This window comes from Wolffia australiana, chromosome 11, assembly GCF_029677425.1.
Source record: "Wolffia australiana isolate 7733 chromosome 11, ASM2967742v1".
Classification (NCBI taxonomy): domain Eukaryota; kingdom Viridiplantae; phylum Streptophyta; class Magnoliopsida; order Alismatales; family Araceae; genus Wolffia; species Wolffia australiana.
Window position 1 is genome coordinate 5,552,294 of NC_135845.1, and position 9,797 is coordinate 5,562,090.

Consider the following 9,797-nt stretch of genomic DNA (forward strand, 5'->3'; position numbering starts at 1 on the left):
ATGTCCAGTTTTGGTTTGCATGTTGAAATGGACCAAAGATCTAACATACTCCAAATGATCAAGAGAATATTAAATTATTATAGATTGATAGAGAGAAGTTCATTGTCTTCCCTCCCACATGTTATCCCTCTTCGTCATTAGGGAAGATCAAGATCTAGCTCTCTCTCTCTAGCTATTTTACTCTCACTCTGGCTCTTTCTCTCCCCTCTTGTTTTCTCTTTCTTTCTTTCTCACCCACTCACTCTCTCTCTCTTTATTTCTCGCACACTCCCTCTCTCTACCTCTTTCTTATTGTTCTCTCTATATCTCTCTACAGCCCTTTATCTCTGTCTCTCTCTCTCTCAACCTTTCTCTCTCTGGCTTTTATATCTCACTCACTCTCTCAACCTTGCTTGTTCTCTCTTGTTTTCTCTTTGGATATTTCTCTTTATCTCTCAATCCCTTCCTCTCTCTCTCTCATTCCTTGTCTCCCTCCTCTCTCTCACTCGCTCTCTCCCACACACTCTCTCTCCCTTTTCTTGTATCTCTCTCTAGTTGGTTGTCTCCCTCCTTCTCACTCGCTCTTTCCCTCCCTAATTCTCTCTTATTTGATGTGTCCCTCTCTCTTTCACTTTCTCTCTCTCTCTTTCTCTATCTATGTCCCTCCCTCTCCACCTTTTTCTTTCCATTTCTCTCTCTACATATGTGTTTATGTCTCTCTATCTCTATCTGTCCTTCTGGTTCTCTCTCTTCTTTATTTCTCTCTTTCCCTCTCACTTTCTCCCTCTACCCACCTCTCTCTTTCACTCTCCTTCTTTATTTAATATGAATTTAAAGACATTTTTCAGTTTTCATTTCCGCCGTGGAGCATAAATAACTATAATTTAATTTTCAATTAGAAGTGGTGAATATTGTTATTGTTTGAGCAATTCTGTAAGCCTTGAACTTCGATTTTAGTAAAGCCTTTGTAACAACATCAAGGTATGACCCAAATCAAACATAGGAGGCTGGTTCACAATATTGAGCCAATTCCAGTTTTGAACTTCTGCATACTTGTTTCATGGCTTTCAACTGAGTGGCAGACTGTATGCAACTGACAGATAAGCCAACATTAATAGCTGGTCTAATTTTGAGATAAAATAGCTCAATTGACAAAAAAATTCTATCTGTTATGGAGATCATATTGGGGGGGATATAGGACGATATGTCTCCTGCTTGTGTTTCAATGATGGGTAAAGTGGTCAAGCTACCTACACATGTCTGCTTTGATCGTTTAGCAGCCATTTCTAAGATATGGGAAAGGAAACAGAAAATGTCCCCTATTTACTAACAATTTAGCAGCCTGGTGGTCCGTGCAACAATAATTACATTTTTTATATGCTAATGCGTGTTTACTAAGATCATCATATATTATTAGTGCATGCATTCCATTATCGCAGAAATATTCCCCCATACCACACTCAGAATATGGGCCCAGAAATTACAAAGGAGCTCAGTTTGAATTTGCTTTAGACACAACTAGTACTGATTGTGCCAATCGCTACATAAACACAATACATGTATCACTCTTAGAGCTTGAGTTCATTTGCTTTTGGTTTAATATCATATTGATAGGAATAGCTGTTTTTCCATTTTGTTTGCTCTATTCGTCAAATGGTGACCAATCAGAGATTATGGTTAATGATTGGCAACAAAAAATCATTAAAACCTCGTTAATGTTTGACATCACCCAATTATTAAACTCAAATCATTATGGCCCATTTATTACTAACGAATTCTGTTTCTTCATTTTTGAACATCAAGGGTGACCTGCCCTAATAAAATAGAAGTTTTTTTGCAATAAATGCGATGTAGAGATTGAGGTTCAAAATTTAGAAATAAAAATTTTAAAATACTGTGATTGGTCAACAATGAGAACACGTCCAACGTGTCATGAGATATAAATATTTTAAAATACTTTGATTAGTATGTCCATGGAAACACATTTCTATGGATGCGGAAGCGTGTCGATCGATTCACAATCGATCTTTAAAATCACACATTGAATGTTCATTGTGGGGAACTCTAAATTCCACCCTTGAATTTCCCGCTCCGAGATCGTCTGAAGCCGTTCACGCGTCCGGCCTTTAGAAGTATCCAAGCAAACACTCGGCGCTTGGATCTCCACCTCTTCCTCTTCAACTCTTCTTGGAAACTCTCTCCTTGGTTGATGTAGAAAATGAAGAAAGGGAGGGGACTCTCAAATCAAGCTCGCATGGGTGCTTAAAAAGAAACCCCTTTTCCTATTTATATTTCACTTAAGGCTTTTCTCAAAAACCCTACAAAGTAAAATATATCCATCAATGCCCTTATGACCTTGTGCAGATGACCCTCTAGGCCCATGTATCATTCTAGTTAACAACTTTAGTGGTCCAATAACATTTTTTGACCAACATTATTAATTAAGTATATCAACATGTAGATTAATTAAATCAGGATTGATTTAACCCAATCGATAAGTTAAGTTTCCAGCCCGTGGGGTGCCAAGCTACACCTCGTACTCTAGAAGATACCGAGTAGTCTCGAACTCTCTCATGGAACCTTTACTGTCATCGATTACCCTATATGTATAATCCATCATCCGCGCAAGACTCTCGAACAACTTAGGGTATGGTTTATCATCAAACCCTAATCCATCATTCGATTAGTACTGATGCGTAACATAGATCATTGGAGAACACCTTCTCTAATATCCTCACTACCCTGGCCAGGGATTTATTTACATCGTCTTCCTTGAGTCAATCTCCTCTTATACTGAGGTAGATGATCCCGTCTTGATGACTCAATCATTTCTGTAAGCTTCTTACTACATCTGATCTATATTTATTTGAATCCCAAGATTAGAGGCTCGTAGTCAAAATGTAGTCGTCCACTCACGAGATGTGCTTGGTGTCTCATGTCAGTGGATCACTTATACAACCGTAACTTGAATCAACCTGATTGATGTTTAGGTATAATGCCATTCAGGGATTCATACGGATCAATTAAATGAACTCTTTCTCCAAAGAGCACCCACTATATGTCCTTAGTGTCTCCACACTAATAGCCATAGGATCAACTATACTTATCGTATAAGTAGGATCACCTAGTGCTATTCTATCTAGATAATTCGATGTTTGTCTCAGTGATCTATCAAATAGGAATATTTAGAATAGATGTTGAAAGACTAGTGATCACTGTATTATGATCTCATCATAATTCACTACGTCATTGCATGTATTCATGGACTTCATTATAAACATCACATATCATAATAATGAATGTAAATATTTTATTCATTTAACTTAAATAAACATGGTAGTGTGATTGGCTTGACGACCACATAATATCCATCAATCTCCTACTTGGACTAAAGCCAATCACCCTTGTTCAACAATCTCATTATTTGACAGTGATGCTCAAAAACTTCATGATGTAACACGATCACAGCTGGGATCGACGGCACGTGTTACGTCACAGCAATGCACGAGATAAGATGTTGATGAAATATGCAGTTTTTAGAATCTTATAGAGCATAAGGAACGGTCTAGCGAAGGTGAACAATTCAATACGCCCTCGAGTAGATGAATAGGAAAGCAGACTCTAGGTGATCCGTAGGAATTCCCGAACAACACTACGACGGAGAGGCGTGTTACAGCCCGTCGGAGTTAGACCTTCAAAAGTCAACAACCTGGTCGTCTATCACAAAGAAAGCCCTACCTCTCGAATGAGTGTAGCTATCCTACCGAAACAAAGTCAAAGTCTCCAACAGCAGCAGAATACGATAGAGAACGACAGCACTAAAGGAGGTAATTGATACTGAAATGGACGGGGAAGGACTGTGGCAGAACCTGGGCGTGAGGACATGCGTGCGGCTCGAAGAACCCCGGGCGTGAGGACGTACGTGCGGCTCGAAGAACCCCAGGCAAACAGCTATGGACCGGTGAGTACGTTCTGCGTCGGACCGGTGGGCGAGTGCACCGGCGATGGAGAGCTGACAAGCTTGGACGGTGCCAGACGAGAAGAGGGGCACACGGGTGGCCGTGGGTCGGCGGATGCAAGCGGACCAAGCAGGTGGGTTCCCACACGACGGCTGAGAATCAATAGGCACCGGTCGCTCCTAGCGGGCAGGCGTTTACACTCACGGTGGAGAGTCGACGGGCGCTGACGGCACCAAGCAATCCAGCATACACGCGGGCAGCCGGGGTCGGCGAGCGCGGACGCTGTCTGGACGAAGGGTGGGCACTCGATCTGGCAAGAACTGTCGAGTGGGGGTGGTGCCTGATAACACGTAAATAGGAGCTAATAAAGAGCTAATTTCATAATATTTTTAGTATTTTAATGCGTAAAACATTAATTTTTAATGCATGTTATCATGATTTTAGGTTAAAACAAGAATTTCCTTCAATTTCAAAGTACATGATGTATTTGATAAATAATTAGGTCAATTTGTACATTTTTAATGGTTTTAAAAGCATCATTATAAGGATTTAAGCGCTTTTAAATTGACCTATTTCTATAAATAAAATAAAAATAGTAATAAAACTTATTTTAGAAGCTATTAGGACATCTTTTTCGCATTAACAACCTTTTTCTTTCATTTTATTTCAAGTGATTTCTTTTACAAATGTTTTTTTTATTTAAACTGGCCCTTATTGGGCCAGTTTTGGGCGCTAACTATGATAAGGAGCGCAGGCTCACGAACAAGGCGATCCGCATGCAGGGCTGCATAAGCCAATTAGGAGAAGAGTGTGGGCCGTCGGTGTGTGACACACACGTACTCAATTTTGTGCGTGTCGCGCATCAAATGGAGACACACAGAAGCATTATGAGCCAATCGCATTGTGTTGTACGCCCAGCGTACAACGCAAAACTGCCGTTCTAACGAAATCGGAACAAGCTGTTCTTCCGATTCCGCGGCGATAAAAAGCGAAAAAGACGAGATTATTCGTCGTTCTTGAATTGTTAAGCTCAAGGAAGGAAGCCCTAGCCTCCTTGAAGACTCAAGAATCAACCTGGAGTGAATTGGAGCTCGATTTGGACTGAAATTTGGCAGATCCGTTGCCGCATTGTTCCCACCAATTCAAGCAAAAATCGTGGAAATCGGGGTCTTCGTTGCGCGGAATTTGTTCAAACTGAGTCAAAATCTTTCCTGGTACCTCTAGGCTAATTTTGTTTGATTTTTGCACCTTAGTTCGTACTTTATTTTCCAAACTTGGATTTCGTTTATGCTCGCCGTTGTTTTCTTTCATTTTCGATTTTAATCGTCTTAATTCATAGATTTTAGTTTGTTTCTCAATCAGTTCGCATTGATCGATTATGATTTCTTATTTAGAATCGTAAGTGTTGCTTAAATCACACAAAAAAATCCGTCTATCATAGTTCTGAAATAAGCAAATCGTGAGTCATCTTCACGATTTGCTCTTTTAGGACATCTTTACAATATTGAATTAATTCGGATAAAATAAAAATGCAATAAAAATTGCTAAAAAAATCCCATAAAAATTAGTTCCTTTTATTCTTTAAAAATAGTAAAATGTCTTCTGATAAAAATAATGAAACAAATTAAAGCCATATACCAAAATAGAGTTAAATCAATTTTAGAAATCAATTTCAAATCTATTAAAAAGAAATTTACAATATATATATACATATATAAATTCAAAACGACTAAAGAATTTAGATCAAATATAAAGATAAACTTAAGTGGTTTTATATCTCTGTTATTTAATAACAGAGAATCATTAAAATCACTTAAGTTCAAAAGGATAAAATGTTAGTTAAAATTTACAAGTATTAGCATTTAAATAAGAAATTAAAACATCATTTCATTTAGGTTTCAAATTCAAAACCCTAATTAGAAAGAAAATTGAATATTTCCTATCGCCTCCCTAGGGTTCGACCCCTTACTCAAGCATTAAGGGACAAACAAATTTTAGTGATTAAGTTCGAAAAATCCCTAAATAATGACATATATACATGCAATTTTGAGCTTATCAATGCCGAGCGACCAGAAGCACGCACGGGACTCAGAAATTGGCGGGCAGGACTGCACGGAGGCGGAAGGACGCGTCGCGAAGCGATGCGGAACGGCGCGGCCGAGCGCAGTGAGGGAGGGCGCCGGGCGTTGACAGGCGTAGTGGCGCGCGGCGGACCGGGCAGGCTCGGTATCGACCTGGCTGGCCGAGTCAGGAAACGACGCCCACTGTGACGGGGTGCTCCACACTCTCAGATACGTGTCCGCACGGCGGGGGGGGGGGGGGGGGTTCGCCTGCCGACGCTGGCGGGGCGAAGGTGTGGCCCGGCGGCGGTAGAAGGCGGCTTCCGCGGATTGGCGGCCGGAGGGGCGCTCGAGCCGGCGGAGGAGTTCGTCTCGCCGGCGACCCGACCCAGATCTGGATCTGACGGAAGGGAGATCAGTGCAACGGTTTCCCTCTTGAGGGAAGGAAAGAATGACCTATCATATTCTCTCTTAGAAAAAAAACAACCAAAATAAAAAAAACAAAGGCAATGGTTTCTTCTTCTCAAAAGTCTCTATCTCTCCCTTGGGCATACCTTCCCCTTATATAGGGAGGAAGGGTGCCAAGAGACCATCATTAGAGGAGGAAACCGTCGCGAGACGAGGTCCTCCTCTTTACATATATTTCAAAACAGAAATGAAAACATGGACGAGGCCCAAAACAACGGCCCAGTCCAATTGTTCTGAACATTACACGTAAATGAAATAATAAAGAAAACTTACGATAGATCATGACGAGTACTTGAATCCTGGATCGCGGACGTCGGCGCGAGCAGCTCGATGTGGTTGGGCTCGTCTAGTGCTGGTGTCGGTGCGATGGTCCCCCATCACTTCATGAGCTAGTTGCTTTGTTAGTGGGTCCGCTATGTTGTCGGTTGATGGAACCCTTTCCATCACAATATCTCCTCATGCTATGATCTCCCTCATCAAGTGAAATCGCCTTAGAATGTATTTTGACTTCTGATGAGACTGTGGCTCTTTTGCTTGTGCTACGTAATACATTGTTGTTGCACTACGATGCAATACATTCTGAGAAGGAAGGAACAATGCCAAGTTCCGTGATGAATTTCTTCAATCGAATTGCTTCCTTGGCGGCCTCGATTATTGCTATGTATTCATCTTCCATCATCGAGTCTGCGATAGTACTCTACTTGGAACTCTTTCAAGATATCGCGCCTCTATTCAATGTGAACATGAATCCATTTGTAGATCTACTATCGTCTAGATCCGATTGGAAACTTGAGTCAGTGTAACCCTCGAGCTTCATCTCCTCTCCTCCATAAATTAGAAATAAGTTCTTAGTCCTTCTCAAGTAATTAAGGATGCATTTCATTGCTACCCTGTGTTCTTCTCCTGGGTCTGCTTGAAATATGCTCGTAACACTTAGAGCAAAGGCAACATCAGGCCTTGTACAAAGCATCGCGTACATGACAGATCCAATAGCTGAAGCATATGGAAATTTTGACATCATCGCTATATCTTCAGGAGTATTGAGTGAATGCTCCTTAGATATTTTAACTCCATGTCTCATCGGTATGAGACCTCTCTTAGAGTTCTCCATGCCAAACCTTTTGACAATGGTGCCTACGTACATAGATTGGGACAATCCTGGGAACCTCCTTGATCTATCTCTATAGATATGTATTCCCAATATGTAGGTTTCCTCTCCCAAATCTTTCATGGAGAAGTTATTCGATAGCCATGCCTTTACTAGTGACAACATTCCTACATCATTCCTAATGAGTAGAATATCATCCCCATATAAAATCACGAATGTGATCACGCTCCCACTAGTTTTACTGTATACACACGATTCATCTTCATTCTTAATGAAGTCATAAGATCTGATTGCCTCATCAAATTTAAGATTCCTGCTCCTCGACATTTGCTTTAATCCATAAATGGATCTTTGCAACTTGCACACCTTATCTGAAAATTCTTTGGATTCATAACCCTCGGGTTGTATCATGTGCACCGCTTCCTCAAGGTTTCCATTGAGGAAAGCGGTCTTGACATCCATTTGCCAGATCTCATAGTCGTGGCGTGCATTTATGGCGAGAAGAATTCTGATTGACAAAAATATTTCATCATAGTCAACTCCTTGCTTTTTAGGATAACCTTTCGCAACAAGTCTTGCCTTGTATGTGTCAACTTGTCCATCTGCACCAATATTTTTCTTAAAGATCCACTTACACCTGATAGGTACTATACCTTCGACAGGGTCAACAAAGTACCATACTTGATTTTGGTACATGGATTGGATTTCATAATCCAAAGCTTCTCGCCATCTCTGAGAGTTAGAATCTCCAGCCTCCTCGTTGTATATAAAAGGATCATCATCCTTCAGATGTAGTGTCTCGACTTCACTTGATGCAATATGTCCAATATAGCGATCAGGTTGTCTTACGTGGCTTACGTGACTTACGTGGTTCTAGTGTATTTTCTTGAACATGTTCATGAATAGAGCGCTCATGTGATGAGGTAGTATTTGTGTCTTGATTTGGAATTTCTTCTAAAACTACTTTACTCCCACTATCTTCTCTCAAAAGATATTCATCCTCTAGGTAGATGTCCCTCTTTGAAACAAAAATGGTTTATTCCTTAGGCCATTAAAAGTAGTATCCATGTGTCTCTTTTGGATATCCCACAAATCTACACAGCTCAATTCTGGGTTCTAACTTTCTTGGGTAATTCCTCTTCACGTGGGCAGGACATCCCCATACTCTAGCATACATAAAATTTGGTCTTCTCCCTCTCCATATCTCATTTTGTGTGGAAGTTATCGACTTGCTAGGTAACATGTTCAGTATATGCGCTGCTGTTTCAAGCTCATATCCCCACAGGAACATTGGTAGTTTTGAGAAGCTCATCATATATCTTACCATGTCTAACAAGGTTCAATTTCTCATTTCTGACACCCCATTCATTTGTGGTGTATATGGAGGAGTCAGATGAGTTAGGATATAATTATCCTTCATGCATTGAGTAAACTCTATACCTTAGTATTCTCCCGCTCGATCTGATTGAAGTATTTTAATACTCTTTCCAGATTATTTTTCTACTTCATTCTTAAATTCCTTTAATTTCTAAAGAGCTTTGGATTTATACGTCATCAAGTTTACCCATTTGTAATGAGAAATCATTGGTGAATGTAATGAAGTAAGAACAACCATCTCTAGCTTGGACAAGCATATGACCGCATACATCAGAATGTATGAGTTCCAAGATGCCCTTAGAATGCTCGCCATTCCCTGAGAATGGTGATTTGGGTAACTTACCCATAATGCAAGATTCATAGGTTTCATATGATTCAAAATCAAACGAACCCAAGTATGCAGCCTTATGCAACTTTAGCAATCTTCCTTTTCCAACATGCCCAAGCCGATAGGGCCATAAATAACTTGTGTTTAATGATTGTTTGCTCTTCTTAAGAGCAACATCTACTTGGAGATTATAACAAGAAACATCCATCAAGTACAATCCATTGACCAACGGTGCTAATGCAACTAATTTATTCTGAAAATAAATATAACAATATTTTTTCATAATGGTCACGATGTACCTGAGTCTATCCAAGCACGAAATAGATACGATGTTCTTTATTACAGTAGGAACATAATAGCAGTCTTCTAAAGACATGAAATCTCCCGATAGAAGCTTGAGGTTCATTGTCCCCATAATGATAGCAACAACTCTTGTGTCATTCCCCACTCTCAGCTCCACCTTGCCTTTGCTCAGCTTTCTTCTACTCGTTAGCACCTGCAAGTCATTGCAGATATGA

General features: G+C 40.3%; 1 pseudogene; it reads right to left on the reverse strand.

The window, feature by feature from the left end:
- Window positions 1–830: 830 nt before the first annotated feature.
- LOC144709601 (ATP synthase subunit alpha, mitochondrial-like) lies at window positions 831–4,716 on the reverse strand (annotated as a pseudogene).
- Window positions 4,717–9,797: the final 5,081 nt, after the last annotated feature.